At 47.7% G+C, this 18,643-nt stretch overlaps 1 long non-coding RNA gene across 1 annotated transcript; it reads right to left on the bottom strand.

Annotated features, from left to right (window-relative positions):
• Positions 1-1,224: 1,224 nt before the first annotated feature.
• On the bottom strand, positions 1,225-17,772 carry LOC147703091 (uncharacterized). The gene is made up of 2 exons (XR_015297563.1): positions 17,489-17,772; positions 1,225-1,367 (listed from the first exon to the last, which is right to left on the bottom strand). It is a non-coding gene; the product is annotated as an uncharacterized LOC147703091 (long non-coding RNA).
• Between the last annotated feature and the right edge of the window lie 871 nt (positions 17,773-18,643).

The raw sequence follows: 18,643 nt of genomic DNA, 5'->3' as shown, positions 1-18,643 counted from the left end.
GTACATCTCCTCCATTGTCTCTTATGGTGATTGGGAGGGAGAGGGGTGTAGAAAGACAATTGCTTCTGTAGCCTACACACTTATAGTCAATCTTACCCTATTTGCATTTGAAAATCAAAAGGGGTGCAAAGATTTCAATAAATCAAATGAGATCAGAATGGTCGAAAGCGATCCAGCGCTGAAGAACATAAAAGTATTTAGCTTAAGCTGAGATTTAAAAAAAAAACACCATCTGTAGTATTGTAGCTAACCAAACATGATAACAATTGCATGGCCAGAATAAAGAGAACGAGGACAAACCTGACATATACCTATTTAAAGCTGAAAAACAAGGGAAGGAACAAAAATGGCACGAACCCCCAAAGCTGGAGCATTAATTCACATTTATCCACCCTACAATGGCTAGGTGGAGGAATTCAAGGTGCAGAAAAAATGTGTCAGGGATTTTTATGTACTTGATGACAAACCGGCAGAAAAAAATATTCTTTGCAGGTGATTGTGGCCGTTTCAACTCTAAACGAATCCATGTTCTTGTAGATTGTCACAGGTTGCAAATGACATAAGTGATATGTATTCTGCAACCCGCTGTTCATGTATTCATCTCTGTGTGGTCTTTAAAGGTCTTGTAAATGATCTCTTCTGTTTTTATAGAGTATCCTTTGCTCTCAGCATGGGTTTCGAAAACAGGAACAAGCCAATCCACTCATTAGACGTTTTATGATACTCTGGAGTCATTTTATACACGAGTCTCAGCTCATCAGTCAGGAGGTAGAATGCACCTCCCTGTTACTGGTAGTTGTGTTGGTTAGCATACTGTAGCTATCACACTCCTACAAGTCTAACAATTCAGACTACTCAAGGCCATCCAAAACCTAAAAATCATCTGGACAGCTGGTATTCATTTTCAAAATATATTTGTATTATTAAATAATCTGTTGATGTGCTCAACTCAACCATAGACAAAGGGCGCCTCCATGTGATAGACTATCGTAAGTGCAGGTGTTGAGAATTAAGTGGTGGTGCCAAGCACTGGCAAACACTGACTCAACTTAAGCACTGGATGTAACCCGATTGGGTAATTGAATATCCACTGACATATTGCAATTTCTCTTTAATTTAGTCCTAACTGAAAACATGCAGAGAAATTGCAACTTGGCCATTGTTTTGCAAAAATGCACTTGTCTTAGTCAAAAGCACTCATTTGGTTTTGCTCAAGAGAGTTACCTGCAAAGCTGGGTGCTGCATTCTGTGGCATCCCTACACGAGGCCCCAATTGGCCTGAGTGAGAACCCTCTCCAGAACGGAGTCATCCTTCTCAGCCTCACAGCTGGTGGAGCATCTGGAGCAGGTATGACTGCACAATTAATCTGAAAAACATGAGAGCATCAGTAGAACAGTCCAGTTTTATGATGGAACAGGAGTAGAGTAGACAAACACATAACGTATGTGCAAGAACCTTCGATTGAAGAACGAGTAGATCATCCAGCAAGGATGGAGAGCGTTGATAGATAATACTCGCTGTCATAAATGCCCCCAAAGGTGGCCCTGCCTTGAAAAACAGCAGGAGTCTTGAATGCCTGAGTGTACGATGGCAGGGTCACTTTTAAGCTTCTGGCTTGGTAAGGATGCTGCTTACAAGGAATATCGCGTGGATGGTTGAATTAACTAAATACCAGGGAGAAGAAGTGGATCTATCTAGACCTTCCAGTTTAAAGTCTTCATGTTTTGGAAATGATAGGCCACTGAATCTCTTACATCTAGTCCAACTGCTAGTCAATAAACACTTGTTGCCAGGATTGTCAGTGTTATCGCTATATACATCGGGACTCATACCGTGTGGCCACTACATCGTAAGTCCCTACGATAGGAGTACCTTACATTGCACCTTTCCAGGTAAATTTTTAATTTTGTTATTACATGCCAGAGATTATGCTCTCCATTTAAAGTGGTTATCGTGCACTTCTAACTATGGTGGCATTAACTCTTGAGAAAACCTCTTGATTTTAATTCTAGTGGAATTATCAAATTAAGTGGTAAATAAAAAGGTTCTCCACTGGCCCGTCAATACTCTGCATAGAAAAGTGAAGTGTAACTATTTATGCCCTCAGGAAGCAACAAATTAAATCCTAAATGTCGCAAAACAGGTGTTGGCATTGTTTACACTTGATATCTTAATTTTATATGGCATTTTCACTTAATCAAGTATAGGTTTCTAATCTTTTTTTAAACAAATAAACGTTGGTATTCATAATTATTCATTTTCTAATAACATATCGTTTTTTTTCTTTTTACAGAAATGCGATGAACATCCCAAAATTTGGAAGATGTCTTGAGCTGACGAGTTTTCATTACATTTGATTTATGCCCACTTGAATATGTAGTGAAGTAAAACAAAATGTGGATGTCTCGGAGAATTATATGATAGTGAATGATATGTAAACTCATTCATGTGTTTTACAAACAAATGTTATTTCACAACAAAACTAGCAACCAATACTTTTTAAGAGGATAAAATGGGCCTGATTTTGAAGAGCGACTAATGGGATTCAAGGCATAATCTATTATCACTGTTTGTTGTGACGATTTATAATGTGACACTGTAAGGAAACAAGATTTTTGCAGGTTTCACTCCTATTGTCTGCCCCATTTTGACTACTAGTTGCTGTGTCATTGCTATGAAATGTTCTGAACTATGCTAAACAGGACACTGTGCATGTCCTCTGCCCTTAAAATTGTATATAATTAATTGGCTTGTCCCCAATTGGCATAGCTCACATTGCTTGTAAGTCCCTAGTATATGGTACCAGAGGGACCAAGGGCATGTAAGGTGAATTTTGAGAGGTTTGACCTATGGAAATTTTCCTGGGAAAAAAACGCAGGGGGTGCAGTGATTATCGTATAACACACAATTGCTATTTGTGTAGTAGCAGGAGTTACTGCACATATGTAAGAAAGTGGCTCTATATATACTGGACCAAAGTAAGGTACAGTGTGTACAGAGTCCACAGTCCCCAGAGGTTTGGCAGAGGGTAAAGTTAGATATAACCTTACTCTCTAAAGTGGTAGCTTGGTCCAGCAGTAAGGCAGTATCAGAGGACAGTGTAAAGCATTTGTTGTACACACTCACTCAGCAAATGGTCTCACACACTCAAGAACTGAACTCTAGGCCAATTGTTTTGTATCAAAATATATAGTTGTTTTATTTTTAGAACCAACAAGGTATCAAAATATACTTTCTCAGGATGAGTTACTTTAGTTGAATACTTTTCAAATAGGCAATAGACTTTTTGATTACAATAGTTACAGTTGTTGCAATAGGCAACACAATTTTAAACACAATGCAACATTGAGCTCAATGGGAATTTCTAGATAAATGCTATTAGTTACTTTATAGATCACTTTTCTAACCACAGGACTGGATCCTAGATTCAGTCCTGGGACATCTCCTGTAAACAGTTAAGTAAAAGCGTTTTGGTTACAGTAGTGATTTTTAAGGTATATTATTGTATTTTAAAAGTTGACACTTAGAAACTTTTTTACATAGAATCACCAATGTTATCCTATCGGAGGAAATTCACTTAGCAGGTAAGTAGTGTTATCGTTACTCTTTTTTACTCAGCGTTGGATCCTGGATCCAGCCCTGGTGCATCTCCTGTTAACAATTAAAAGAATGCGTTTAAGTCATACAGGCGATTTTTAAGGAATATTTGTAGTTTTTTAAAATCGACACTTAGAAACTTTCCTAGTGAAAACCATACAACGGATTCCTATGGAAGGAAATTCAAGTTACTGATAAGTACGGTTAAAATTACTTTTTAGGGTCAGTGCTGGGCTAAAAGACGCAGCATAGGTTCTCTCTTGATAACAGGTGAGTAAATCGGAATTCGTTGTTCGGCTGATTTTAGATGAATATTTTAAAGTTTTAAAACGCCACACTTAGAAGAATTTCCAAGTGAAACCAGTCAATAAATCAATCAATCAATTTAAGCTTATAAAGCTCCTGGTTGCACTAACCCGTGAGTCCCCGCGCTGCGACAAGGTCCCATGCCAGGGAAAGAGAACAAAGAAAGACTCAAACAATGGAATTATCAGATGGAAAAAGCCATGTCTTGAGCTTTTCCCGGAAGATTGTCTCAGATGATTCCAGTCGTACCCCATCGGGAGCTTGTTCCAGTAAGATGCCGCTAGGAACCTGAAGGAACGTCCGCCCATCCCAGCTCTTCTAATAATAGGTATGTATGCCTGACCCGTACAACTGGATCTTAAACCTTGCGTGGGAACATACGGGGTGAGAAGTTTGTGTAAGTAAGAAGGGCCTTTCTTCTGCAGGATCCGGTGACTAAGGCACATAGCCTTAAACAGAACACGTTTCCTCATCAGAAGCCAGTGTAAGGATACAAGAGCCTTGCTGGATGACGCTCTCTTGGGGAGCATTAGAACAAGACGAGTAGCCGCGTTCTGAATGTGCTGAAGTCTCTGAATGCACTTAGTGTTAGCACACAGGTACAGAACTTTCCCATAGTCCAGCCGAGATGTCACAAGGGCATGGACCATCGACTTTCTTGCCGACACTGGGAGTACATCTAAGGTCTTCCGGAGAGTGCGTAGGACCCCCACACAGTTTCCCAACACTTGCCTAGTGTGAGTCTTAAAGGACAGTTTAGGATCCAGCCATATCCCCAGGTTCACCTGATCTTTAGGGGAAGGGGCCTGGCCCAATCTGGATGGCCACCAGGCAGATGACCAGATCGAGGGAGCCTTGCCTATGATTAAAACCTCCGTTTTATTACCGTTTAGTTTCAAACAGTTCGAGGCCATGCAGGACTCCAACTCTTGAAGACACCGTGAAAAATTCTGTCTAGCCTCTGCCGACTCTTGAGTCAGGGTTACCACAAGTTGTGTGTCGTCAGCATATGACTCCACACTTACTCCAAATTTGTCCACAATCTCTGCCAATGGGGCGATTTACAAATTAAAAAGAGTGGGACTAAGAATGAAGCCTTGTGGGACCCCTTGATCTAACTTGACTCTTTCCGACAGGAAAGGTTTTTGTGACACCTGAAAGCAGCGGTCGCTTAAAGAGGAATGCAACCATTCCATTGCCTTACCGCCCACACCACCCTCATGCAGGCGCCGCAATAGAGTGTGATGAGCAATAGTGTCAAAAGCGGCACTCAGGTCAAGAAGAACTAGTGCCGCCATCTGTCCCGCATCCACTAATTTACGGATAAGCTCGGTGGATAAGAGCAAGGCCGATTCCGTAGAGTAAGTGGCGCGAAATCCAGACTGAGTAGGATGGAGTAGGTTGTGATTATTAATATGCGCACCCAGTTGCATGTTAACAACCTTTTCTGCTACCCTCGCAAAATAAGGCAAGAGGGAAATCGGGCGGAGATTCTCCATCTGACTTATACTGATGTTAGATTTCTTTTTCAGGGGGATAACAATGGTCTCCTTCCATTTTTTGGGGACTTTTCCTGATGAAAAGGAAATCTCCAGAAGATGTCTAATGTAGGGTTCTCCTATAGTAAGACTCCCCCTCAGGATCCTTGGGGAGGCCAGATCTCTGGGTAAGCCAGACTTAATACTGGTAGCCACTACTATGAGTCTATCCCCGCAAGGTATCACAAAGTCACGGAGACAGTCTGTCTCTGGGATCATGGAAACCCCATTGCTACTGGCACGACCCTGTTGCACTGAAACAGGGAAGGTGGCATAAATCCTCCCCACTTTTTCCGCAAAAAAATCCGCCATTTTGTTACAGGACTCAACTGAGCTCACATCAGGTGCCGTAACTCTAGCTAAAGAGGTAATCGCTTTAAAGATCGAGAAAAGCTCTTTCGAGGAGTTCTCAGCTGCTACAATCCTGGTATTATAGAAGGTAGCCCGAGCCTTCCTAATCAAAGCATGATATTTTCTTAGGCTGGATTTATATTCAAGCTTTGCTGGATCATCAAACTTTTTCCTCCAAATTCTCTCGAGGCGCTTACAGGCAGATTTGGCCATTCTAAGATCATTGTTACCCTATGGAAGAAAAGTGAGTTATCGGCTTCTGGGTAAGTACTCGACTGGCAGATTTAAGGTTCTGGGCATTGACTCAGGGGTCTCCTAGGGTCAGGTAGGTACAGTTGGTACACCCTCAGCGGCACAGGGGCAGCTGGGTGCAGAGCTAGTTAGGCCCAATGTTATCCAACGAGAGGCAGAGGGCCTTCGGTTGGTGGCTGCTGGCAAGCAGGCCACGCGACTGTGGGAGCTGGGCTCCTGGTCACTTGCCCAGGGCAAATGGGGGTGTAGATTAGGACAAAGGTTGCACTGCCAGGGGCACTCGGGCGGCTGGGTGCAGAGTGCTTTTGAGCGGTCGGGCGCTCAATGTTATTCAATGGAGATCTTGGGAGATGAACAAAGGCTGCAGGCTCGGGACGAGATTCCAGGTCATAATTGCTGGGGGGACGTACTCAGGGTCTTTTTCCACTCAGGCACAGGCCGGGTTCGGCGGGTGCAGAGTGGGCTGGATTTGCGGTTCCTGGCTGGCACCAGGGGTATTGCTGTTTGAGCAGAACCACTGCTCATGGGAGTCCCAGTCTTTAAGAGGTTCAAGGCAGGCAGGTCCTCTGGGGTTTTCATCGTTGCTGTCTGCAGGAGATACTGGGATTTAGCAGGAGCAGGTTCAAGGTTCAACAGGCCTGTAGGGCTGGGGCCAAGTCAGTTGGTGTCGTCCTCTTGTTAGCAGATGCACAGCAGGTCTTCTTCTTCTTCTTGATCTTCTTTCTTGTTTTCAAATCGGGATCTGCTGAAGCAAGGTTCAGGGTGCCCCTAAATACTGAATTTAGGGGTGTTACAGGTAGGGTAAGGGAAGGGACCAATGGGTCCCTGTCCTGGGGTGAGTACACCCCCTATCCTGCTCCTCTCCTGTGGAAGGGGGCAGGAGCCTATCTCTTATTGGGCAGGGCTACCCATCCTCAAGATGGAAGGAGCCCAAAGTTGTGCTTCACCTCGCCACCCCCACCTGAGGGGTGGGGTTGGCAGAGGCTGTCACACCCCCTTCCCATTGTTTTTCCTGCCTGCCTTCCCGCCAGAGTGGGGGTCAGAACCGGTGGGGGCCAGTTGCTAAGTACAGCAAGGGGCCTGGAGAAGCTCACAAAGGTGGCGTGCCTTTGAAGCTTCCCTTGCCCATCCTGGGGGAGGAGATCTAGCACCTCGTCGCAGGATGTGCATTGTTGCAGGGCAAGGAGAGCGGATGGCTCTCTACCCTGGGGTCCAGCAACATGTCTACTGTGTGGCAGCCTAGGCAGCCTCTCAGTCAGGACACTGGTAGTTGGTTAGGTTTCAGGGGGCATCTCTAAGATGCCCTCTGTAGTGCTTTTTACATTAAATCCCACACTGGCGTCAGTGTGGGTTTAATGTGCTGGGAAGTTTGATACCAAACTTCTCAGTCTTCAGTGTAGCCATGATGGTGCTGTGGAGTTCATAATGACAACCTCCCAGCACTATATACTCTTAATTGCATCACTGCACTTACAGTGTCCAGGAATAGCCCTGGGTATTGTAAATGTACATGTAAATGTACAGGAATTTATATAGCGCAAATCACCAATTGGTCTCTAAGCGCTTGCTTAGGGAACCCGTCCTGGTATTCCCCTGTGAGATAACCCCGGCAGGGTATCCGCAAGGTGAAAGCCAGGCATCCCGCCTCGAGGGGCTGTTGTGGAGATTAAGCAAGCTATTGCCCAGAGTCGCAGAGTGTGAACCCGTGAATCGAGTAGGCACCGGAGCGAGAATTGTCGAGTCCATGGACATTTTAGGACTCAAGACCCTGCCGAGCCGGGAATTGAACCCTGGTCCCGGGCTGACCACTGCTTCCAGGTCTGCCTCCTCTAACCAGTGAGCCACACTTCTCCACAAATTGTAGGGGCACAGGGCTCATGCACCTGTGCCCACACCACTGGCATAGTGCACCCAGCTAGAGGGGTGACTGATGTATGCCAGGGCAGTGTGTTTGTGAGCGTGGCACACAGGGATGTGTGCCATGTCAACTCTGTTTAGTTCTGTACCAAGACACTCAGCCTGCCAAGGCAGTGTATGCGTGTCAGGGTACAGGGCCCCTAGGGGTGGCACAATAGGTGCTGCAGCCCTTAGGGGTTTTCTCTGGTCACAGTGACCTGGGTACCTAGGATACCATTTACCAGGGGCTTACTTGTGGCCAGAGATGCAAATTGGGTTTAGGCTTTAGTGCAGTTTTTAGGGAAGGAACACAGACCCTGGGTACCTGATTGGTAGGGACCCAGGGCACACCAAGGAAAAGTGCATCAGGTATCAGGCAAAAAAGTGGGGGGTTACTGCAATAGAAACCCACTTCCCTACAACATATCACAATTAATTAAGCTGGCCGTAATCATAGCCAAAGTGGTTGTTCACTCCTCCATTACCAAGAGCCGGTGCAGCAATTTATGGGCTGATGTGATGTGGTCAAGTTTTGTAAACCAATCAACAGGTAAGCCGCGTAATTTTGTACTCTGGAATTTTGAGAGAAATATTTTGGGGGTTCCAGTGTAAAGGCTCTTGCAACAATCCAAGCAGGATGTGAGAATGATGGAACAACTGAAGAGCCACTTTTAGTAGGCATAAATAATCCAGTTAACAAAAGAAACTCAGGGGCATATTCTCAAGAACGTGTGATAACCATCGCAAAAGTAATTTAACGCAACTTCCAACATAGCAGTCTATTGCGGGAAAATTACGCAGTGTTAACGAAGCATTCTCAACACGGCGGCACAATGCGAAACGCGAACGCAAAAAAAGCTGCGATGAGGCCAATTGCGATACAAAAATCAGCGAAAACCAGCAACAAACCTGCAATTCACACGCGTCAGGCGGGAAAAATCACCATAAAAGTAGAAAAAAAACCTGCCAAACAAATGTCAAACAACAGCGAAGCACAATGGATGTTGCCGGAGCAAGTACGGAGGAGAACCAGAATCCCACAAGCTCCCCGGAGGACCTGCCTGGGTCCTCGGGGTCAGAGAAGGCCAAGGAGAAGAAGAGTAGGAAGAAGCGCTTCAGTCCACAGGAAAACAGGATCCTGATAATGGAGGTGGTAGAACACCATCAACAACTGTTCGTCACCTCCACTGTGTCATTGGCAATCAAAAATGGACTATGGCAGTCCATTGTGGACCAGGTGAATGCAGTGGGAGTGCTGAAGAGGACAATGGAAGAGGTCAAGATGCGCTGGAATGACATCAAGCGCCAAACCAAGATGAAACTTGCCAACAACCAGAAGGCAGCAATGCAGACTGGAGGTGGGAGTCGAGGAACAGGGTCAAGACTGATTTGCATATGGCTGGGTCCAAACTGGGGTGGTGTTGTGAGCAAAGGAATGATGGATTAAACCCAGGTCCTTGTGACTGGGGGTGAACGTTTGCATTGTCCAGCATTCATTCCATCAACTGTTTCTTTTGCAGGTAGGAGTCCTGCGCCACAGGAGGAGCTGGACGATATGGAGGAAATGCTGTCCACAGTCATCAGTGGGGAGGCGGTGTCTGGAGTCAGGGGACCAGACACTGCTCAACATGACTGGACACAACAGCAGCAGGGTGAGTAATGACCAGGGACTGGGAGGACGGGGGAGATGGGCACAACGGCTTACATGCACAATTGAGCTGAACACATCTGCGGACAAACCATGCCCCAGACCCCAACTCCCACCAAGAGACCAATGTACCCAGGTATGCAACATCTCAGCACTGTGTAAGCACAGAAGTCAAAGGCACATCGCAGGAAAGGGATAAGGGGCAACAAAATCAGAGCAGTAGGGGCCACTCCCCCAAAATGCAGCACACACACATACCGTGCAGAGCACTGCAACACTGACAACAATGTGGCACAAACCGCAACATGTCCACAACAGAACACAGGACACAACTGGTGCCGACTGGGTGTAGACACTGGCCAATCACAATTGGCATTGCAGGGAAATGTGAGTTGATAATGTAAAAGTACAAACACACAGACGTCTGTTGTCGAACTGTCTACTGTCCCCCATCAAATAGGCAGCTCCTCGCAAACAGCCACGATGTACAGTCATGCAGTCTGTATGTAAATATGTAAAGTGCAACAACATACATGTGAACACATTGTTAAACTGCATCTACTCTTCTCATTGCAGAGGGCAAATCAACACCTCCTGCAGAGCAGCCCGAACCTCTCTTCTCTGATGACAAGGAGGACCACCACAGCTTCGACTCCGACGCCCTCCAAGAGTTCATTGACAGCCTCCGCAGCCCACGTCCAGGAGCAGGGCACCCCGGCTGCAACAAGGATACCCCACCCCCTGCACAGACCAAACAGCAGGCGGCACCCACCACCACTGCTGCCTCCCAGGACCCCTACGAAGAACACATGGCCTTCTAACGCCATGTGTTGAGATGCCAGGAGCAGATGGCTGAACAGGTGCGGGTGGGCTTTGACTGCATGGCAGACAAACTAGATGCCATACGTGGGTGCCGTCCCATCAGGGACCACTCATGGTCCCTAATGGACGTCTGCTTCATGCTCTTTAACAGACCATGGCTGACATCACTGGAGCCCTGACTCAGAGACTAGAACAACTGTCCAGTCAGAGTGACTCTTGCGAGGTCACCCGGGAGTTGGGACACATGCAGATGTTAATGGAGACCATGGAGCGGGCCAATGCAGGAAGAGCAGCTGCCATGGCTGCACACCAGCGAGTGGTAGCTGGGTTCCTCATTGACCTCAAAACCATCCTCATGGCATGGCTGCTACAAGGCCTGGCGCCGATGCATGCTGCTGCTACAACTCCATCCACACCTCCGCCCCTGAAATGTCTGTGCCACAAAGTGAGGCAGACATTCCACCTCTTGCACCTGAGGTGTCACTGCCACACAGTGCTGGAGAAAGGTCAGCACCACCCACACGTGAGGCACATGGAACAGCAGAGGATGAAGATGCGGATGAAACAGCCTTCGTGGTACGAAGGATGCAGTAGCATTCATCTCCACCATATGGCCGGTTTCTGCTTGGTTCTGCCCTCTGCATTTTCACCTTCCACTGTCCCCGATGCACCCTGCGACACTCACCTTGGACCTCGACATGGACTGCCACTTACTGTGTGTTCGCCAATGACACAGCAATCAGGCTGCAGACTGAACACTTCCTCTTCATTTGGACTAGTCATTCCCTGAAGGACTCTGGCTGGCCCTCCACGGGCCGACATTGTAAAGTGGGGTTTGCATGGCCCTGTACTGCTCCAGATGCAACACTCCACTGAATGTGCATTAAACATTCCGAATCACACAGATGTGTTGTGTCTATGGTCTTTCAAGTGTGGTAGTATGGATGAATGTAGTGTCAGTGAATTCCTCTTATGTCCAGGTGGCTCATGTCGTTGGACTTGGGTCACAGGGTGACACCTTGCTGAATGTTGTCCGGGTGGTGCCGATGCAACAGGGACACATGCATTTGTTACTTCCTTGTCCAGCTCTGTATGGAACAACGCCCAGAGCCCCGGGGTCATTGTTCAAACCCTTACGCTGGACTGGCATACGCCAGGCCAGCCCACTCCGCTTTCGCTCACGGGGGCGGCAACGCTACATGTCCCAGTTCTTCCCTGTTGTGATCTGCTGATCACAGGTCTAGTTGTCACCATGCCACAGCCACTCCCTCACGGCTGATATACACCCACACCACACCCATCCAGCACACATGTCACAGGACATATGACCCTGCCAATAAAAAGGGCTGGGCGCACGTGCTTGACGCCATTTCCAACCTCTCTCTGGGTGTATCCGTGTGGTGTGCATGTAGGCATGGGGGCCCATATTCCGCCGGCCTGGAGGTGACATGATGGCATCCGCTCCACGATACCCAATCATAGAGGGTCCATGACTTGCGAGTCACAGACTTGGTGGCACCGGATACACTGAGGCTGGCACAGACACACAGGCACACCGCCACTAGACGGTGACTTTCGGTGCACTGAGGTAGGGGCACCTTAAGTGCTAAGCAGGTGTGCAGCCTGCGATGATGCCCCGTCCTGGCAGTCCAGATTGCTCAGGTTTTGTGTGCCCTGCTGGACCGCAGTGTAGGCCTGAGCCAGCGGATAGTGGGGGCCTACCACCATGTGGCGTTGCCTCCTGGATCACAGACTTAGTGGCTCTTATGAGGCAGAGCGGGTTTGCAGTCTGCGATGATGCCGGGTGCACTGGTATGATTCAGAAAAGGGGGTGGTGATGAACAGAGTGTCTGAATTAAGCAGACCACTCTTACCCAGTCCAAAGATCAGGGCTTGATCCATCACCGTTATTTATCTCACTGCACCATCCCAGTTCAGAACCTGGCTATATGCAAATCAGTCTGTCCCTGGCCCAGTGCATCATGGGAACAGGGCAGACTAAACTACCAAGCCAATTCTTCACCAGAAAGGAGACAAGCTACCGGGGACCGGTTTCTGGCATTTCAGCCGTCTTCGGCCCGGCTTGCTTGAATCCTGATGGTGCAGTGAGAAAGGGACTCATGTCTGAGTATACCCTGCCACACCTATAGTGGCCACTGGTATGTCCTCTGCCATGGCGAAATCAAGACCCAGAATCAAAAGTGAGACTTTGTGGCCTGTAGAGCAGGGCTGCATGATGTCGAGGGTGCCATGTCCGTGGGCCCCGGGCCTGTGGCTTTCAGCGGCACGTGGTGGGCCCGCTTTTCTATACGCCGGTGGTGGAAGGTGAGCAGTGAGGCCTGAGTGTGCAGGGGCAGGCATGCACCTCTGGGCGGCAGGAGGGGCTGGGGTGCAGCTGCCTCGGGGGTAGGGGCGGGCATGCACTGTGGGCGGTGGGAGGGTCTGGGATGCAGCTGCCTGGGTGCGCAGGGGAGGACAGGCAATGATGTTGTGTGCATTTGTATGTACTGTGCCATTCATGTATCTGGACTCTGTTTCAGATGACGGGTCTGTCTCAGATGTGGGACCTGGTGAACTGCACTACATACCGGCACGTGGTTGGAGACACACAGATAGCAGCAGGTGAGCAGGGTGACCTGGGTGCACAGTGTCGGTACTCTCTCTCCCTGTCCGTCTCTTCTGTTATCTGTGTCTCTCTCCCCCCCTCTGTCCATCTATCTCTGTCCCCCTCTCTGTCCATCTTTCTCTCACTCCCACTCTATGTCCGTCTATAGCTCTCTCTCCCCCTCTCTGTCCGTCTATCTCTCTCTCTCCCCCTCTCTGTCCGTCTATCTCTCTCCCCCTCTCTATCTGTCCTTCTCTCTCTCCCCCTCTGTCCATTTTTCTCTCTCTCCCCCTCTCTGTCCGTCTATCTGTCTCTCCCCCTCTCTGTCCGTCTTTCTCTCTCTCCCTCTCTTTCTCTCGCTCCCTCTCTTTCTCTCTCTCTGTATCTCCCTCTCACCTTCGTTCTCTCTCTGTCCTTTGATGTGCGCAAGACACACCTTCTCATCATGATTTTTGTCTAGCAGGCTGTGACCTACGGATTGTCCCGAAGGGAGCCGCCATGTGTCTTCATTTCTGTTCTGTGTTTATTTGAATACATTTTCATTTGTTGATTCGAAGGTGAATGCGTGATGCTCATTTTTGTGACGACACATGCCTGTCACCAGATGTGATTGTGCGCCATCAGGTGGATTATTTGGTACATTATTCTGTGTGGTTGATGGGGCATGTCTATGTCTTTGGCCGGGTGGGGGTGTGGGGAGGGTGGCGGTGGGTGTTGTGGTCCTGTTGGGGCTCCCAGCTGCATGATCAGTTGATCAGTGGCTCTATGGCAGGGGTCTCCAACCTTTTCTTTAGTGAGAGCTACTTCTGACCAGTGAAAATCGTCGTGAGCTACTAAAAGGCCAAGCAACTCGCGCATTTTTTTGAGGGACGCCACACGTCAAGTTTAATTGATTTTAAGCCTTTCTTTGGAGCCCTTACTGTCATTCGAACAAAAGGGGCCGCACTCCCTCTTTAAAAATGGCAGACAGACAGACGCAGGTTGTGCTACCTGAAGTAAAAGCTTGTCTTGCTTGGAAGCATTCCTGGAAAGTATAAGGAACTACTGCGGGATACAAGCCTATGAACTCCTTTTGTGATCCTCGATAAACGTGTTCACACACTGCAAAAGTTAAACCTCAACATATATTCCTTACCAAATGTGATTACAGTCTAACTTAGATGTGGTCATTTTTTTTAAAAAAGAGACTCATTTTAGTAAGAAGAACCTCAATTATTTCTCCTTCACCACATACTCTTTTTTATAAAGTTTTACATGTTATACTTTGCATTGCATTGGTATGGTTTGTTGGGCCTCATCAGAACAATATAAAACCACAAATATAAATTAAATAAATACCATCACCTCCACGAAGTCGATGTTCCCCATAATGAACATGGTTTGAAAAGTAAATTTTCTGCTCATAACGCGCATTGATATTGCCCAGCCCCAGTCCCTTTGGTGATCAGGAGAGAATCGTGGGGAGAGGGAACATGTGACAAGTCATTCTGAAGAATGTGTGGCGTGAGGACATGTTTGAAGGTGCACGGAGAGACAGCAGGCCTTAAGCCAGCCTTAAGTTGGAAAGAGTGTCTTCTGGTGAAAAAGTGCCAGGAGGGCAGCGACCTTTCAGCCTGAGGAGGTACAGAGGGGTTTGTGGGCGGTGATCTGGGTTAGTGGTCAGTGGTGGGCGCCAGCAATGAAGAAGCAGATGAATTTGGCAAGATATGGGTAAAACAAGCCTGCGCGTGGGTGGCAGCTTCAATGCTTTATTACCCCTAGTAGAGCACTGTCTGGGTAACGACAACAAGAACCGTTACTAATAGGGGCTTGAAGAACCCTCTTAATCTCTGTAGCTTGCTTCCCATACCCTTCCCTTTACACATGCTGAATGAGAGGCTGACTATAGACCAGGGGTCAGCGCTGAGCAAGCATCGGTTGAAGGGCGTGTTACTTGATCTAACAGACTCGTGAACTTCTGCCCATGAGACTATGGGTGGATGTGAACACCATGCACCAATCAAGGACTCCGTACAACACTGCACACCTCAATGAGGTGTTGCTAGTAGCATTTTAAAGCACAGCAGAATAGATGCACTCACAATTACCATCCATACACCTCCTGTCCCCTGCAGTATTTTATCAAGACTGTGCACCCGAGTTTAGGGAGCACCTTACAATTTTGCGACCTTGATACAATCATATGGACCGCTTTGCAAATGTCATCATCTTTGCCCCGCCCCGCCCCGCCACAGCCGAGCTCAGTTAGGCCAATCTGAGCAGCTAGTTTTGGTGACGGCAGGCAGCAGCTACAAAAAAGGCCTAAAAACAATAAATTACAATAACAGGCTACTAAATTGAAATGCGAGGCGCGAGCTACTCATGGGGGTGAGGCGAGCTACCGGTAGCTCGCGATCGACCGGTTGGAGACCCCTGCTCTATGGTATCTGTTGCCCTTCAGCTGTGGCTCTAGTCTGGGCTCCCTTTTGTGGTGCAGGCTGTGGTCCGACTTTACATCAGGTCAAAGCAGGTATTAGTTTCCTGCTGCTAAAGCGCCTTATCGTTGAGAATGTTGCGGAGTGGTGTTGTCGCAGCTTTTGGCACAGTAACACCTACTTTGCATCTCATTAGCGATAGTTGCGGGGGTTATCTGTGGCGATGTTTTTTGCGGCTGCTATCGCAGGTAAACTGGTGCTATGGGCTATTACCACCAGGTTGTGAATGGGGTGATAAATTTATTGCCTCTTTGGCTGAGATAAAGTGTTGTTAACTCGGCGATAAGTCCTTCAGAATATGCCCCAGAGTGTTCTGATTGGCCCATGGAGCTTTATTTACCTTGGATCCTCTCTCTTCCGCTGTGCTGCGATTGACTGCCAGCAACATCAGAAAAATGTTGCTGACAGGTATTACAGGATTTGGGGACTTAGTCCCATGTCCGAAATAAAAAAAAAATGGTATAATGGGGCAGGGTAGGGATCCCCTGACCAGCTCGGCCCCTTGGGGAACGGGGCAGGGCGACCCACAGGGACCCCCCCCCCCCCCTTGAGGCCAAAAAGAAAAATACAACCATCTGCCTCCAATCTCTAGCCGGTTTCCATAGTCTCCTATAACACACTTTAGTCGGGTCAGTCTCACCATTGAGGAACTAGACATCTTCTCTGAAAATTCTTTCCTTTTTCACAAATTCATCCTACTCTGCGGTGACAGCCTGGGTGAGGATGTTGGTGTCAATATCCATCAGTTCGCTGCACTGCTTATCCAACCGCTAACTCATTCACTCGCGGATACCATATACTCAGAGAGGCGCAGCCTTGAGAGCTACGTCTGTCATCCCAAGACATCCCTTCAGCCATCACTCCTCTCAAAGTTCCTTAATCAAGTTAATCACCACTCTAACCTGGCCGACAACCTCTCAACCCTCCCTCCTCTCTCAACATAAACACTTTACCAGCTAAATGGCCGAATCCGATAATTCGCTGATGAGGAAATCATTGCTGACCCCACTCGTCCTCCCAGATAACTTGCTGTCAAGAAGGCCTAAAATGTACATCTACCATATGGCGGTAGTACCTTTGCAAGAGTAACAACCTTGCAGAGCAGGGGCGTGGTTCGTAAAGGTGCAGCAGCACAGGGACCCTTTGAACTCTGATAGCTGCTATATTTTACTTCCCGGGGAAAGGGTTATTTTCCTTTCTCGCACCAGAGCTCGTGGCTTCCTTGCTAGTTACTGTTACAGAGTGGGAACACAACTCGCCTAATAACACCGGAAGTGTTGCTCGGGAAGTAGAGTCTGGCCACCCTCGATCTTCCAAAGCACCACCTATAAATCGGCCCGCAGTATCCGGCGGCAATAAAGCACAGCAGCTCCTTATTTTGCCTCCCAGGGCGCGAGAAAGGAATGGAATTTGCACAGGCTTGAGCACTAAAAGTGCATGGTTGGCTGCATAGGATTTGAAAGGCGGTGTCTAGTGTTTAATTTAATCCGGTGGTGGCCACCGCCACTCATTTTTGAGAACCAGCACTTATTTTTCCTGATCAAATTGCTGAGAGCAGGAGTGGGAAATATAATCGGGAAAGGAGGCTAAATAAGTGAAAGGTGGAAACCCAGTCTACAGGAGGCTGTAAGAGCGAGATGAAGTGGTACATTGGGTGGGTTCAAGACTGCGGCCTTGGTATTATTCGGCCCGCTGACGTTTTAATAGCGCCGGCCGCGAGCTTCTGAGAAGGGGCATCGGGCACCGGCACTCATTATTTTACAAATAAAGCACTGTAACCTGCTACAAATACCAAATAGCATATTCCCATTGCTTAACGCAAAATGATGGAAGCTGTCTGCAGAGAGCGACGAGAACCCCCTGAAACTCTCACAAATTTACATAGGTTATAGACTGAATGTGGGGGCACTAAGGGGGTGCTGCCCATCGTGCATCAGGGCCTTTTCACATTACTACTCTGTGGCTTTTTAGCAAAAATATGTTCTTATAAGTGCTTACCTGCGTCATGAATAATGCGCAAGCAATCAGGAGCGCTGCCACCTTCACCAATTGGAGCCCCATCCTTTAAAATATTGATTGATTGTTTGATGACCCGAGCTCGAGGCCCCTGTGCTGTTGCAGTTCTGTCCCGGGTGAATCCGTGCACAACTTTCGACTGAATTTATGCAGTGAAATATTTGTCCTGGCCAATGAAATGTGAGTGGGTGCTTCCTGCAATGCAATGGGCAAAGGTCACTTGCTGAACTCTCGCAGATTCCGCGAGATAACGACGGCGACCTCCGGCTCCGACACACAGGGCGACGCAATCACGGTGAGACTGACAGTGTGTGCTTTTCCCCCGGTGCTTATCGCGGAGACATTTGCATAATACTGTACAGAGCATTTCTAAAATGTGGCGCATTCCAGATGACCAGGCCATCGACGTAACTTAGTTGTTGGCTTTTGCAAAGCCCCTCTTTGTGTAATTTTGAAAATAAAACTTAGACTCCAATTGTGGCAATTGTTGAGAATCCCAACTTCCGGCAAGGACGTAATGGTGGAAAAAGAATTTCCTTATTTCCATCCAGCCATGTCCATCTGTCTGTACTCTCATACATCTGCCAATTTACAAATTAATGCCACGTTGAGGGGCCTTGGAGGAGGCCTCTTGCTGAGAGCTACGTAAGAGGCTCTCTGCCCCTCACCAAGCTCTCCCCACGCTTCTCCCCAAAAAATAAAAACATAGGGTTGTCGCTGTTGTCCTGCGGTGTTTTCACACCTTTTAATGGACATCGGCTAGTTACTGCCTCCGAAAACAAGCTGAAAAGTCAATGTTTAAGTGGTTTCCAAATCGTTTTCCCTGCCACCCTGTGATTTTGGCTCCTTCCCGGTGGGTGACCGTGTGAGTTGACAGGTCTGCTCTCAACACTGCTGATCCTGTTTCCTCTACTGTGTTCATCTCCTAGGCTTCAATTTGTTCAATTAAGTGCCTACCGGCCATTATCAGGCACATGCATCAAAGGATTTTGCGATCGCAAACTGTGCGAATCGCAAAAATCAGCTGCTTACGATCGCAAAATCTGCTTTTGGAATGCATGAAGGGTGAAGGCCCTCGCAATTTTAGAATTCGCAAATATTTGCGAATTCTCAAATTGCGATTGCATTTCAGGAATC

The sequence above is a fragment of the Lissotriton vulgaris genome, chromosome 7 (genome assembly GCF_964263255.1).
Source record: "Lissotriton vulgaris chromosome 7, aLisVul1.2, whole genome shotgun sequence".
In the NCBI taxonomy this organism is placed as follows: Eukaryota; Metazoa; Chordata; class Amphibia; order Caudata; family Salamandridae; genus Lissotriton; species Lissotriton vulgaris.
The sequence above is the reverse complement of the archived record's forward strand: the minus strand, read 5'-3'. Positions and strand labels throughout refer to the sequence as shown.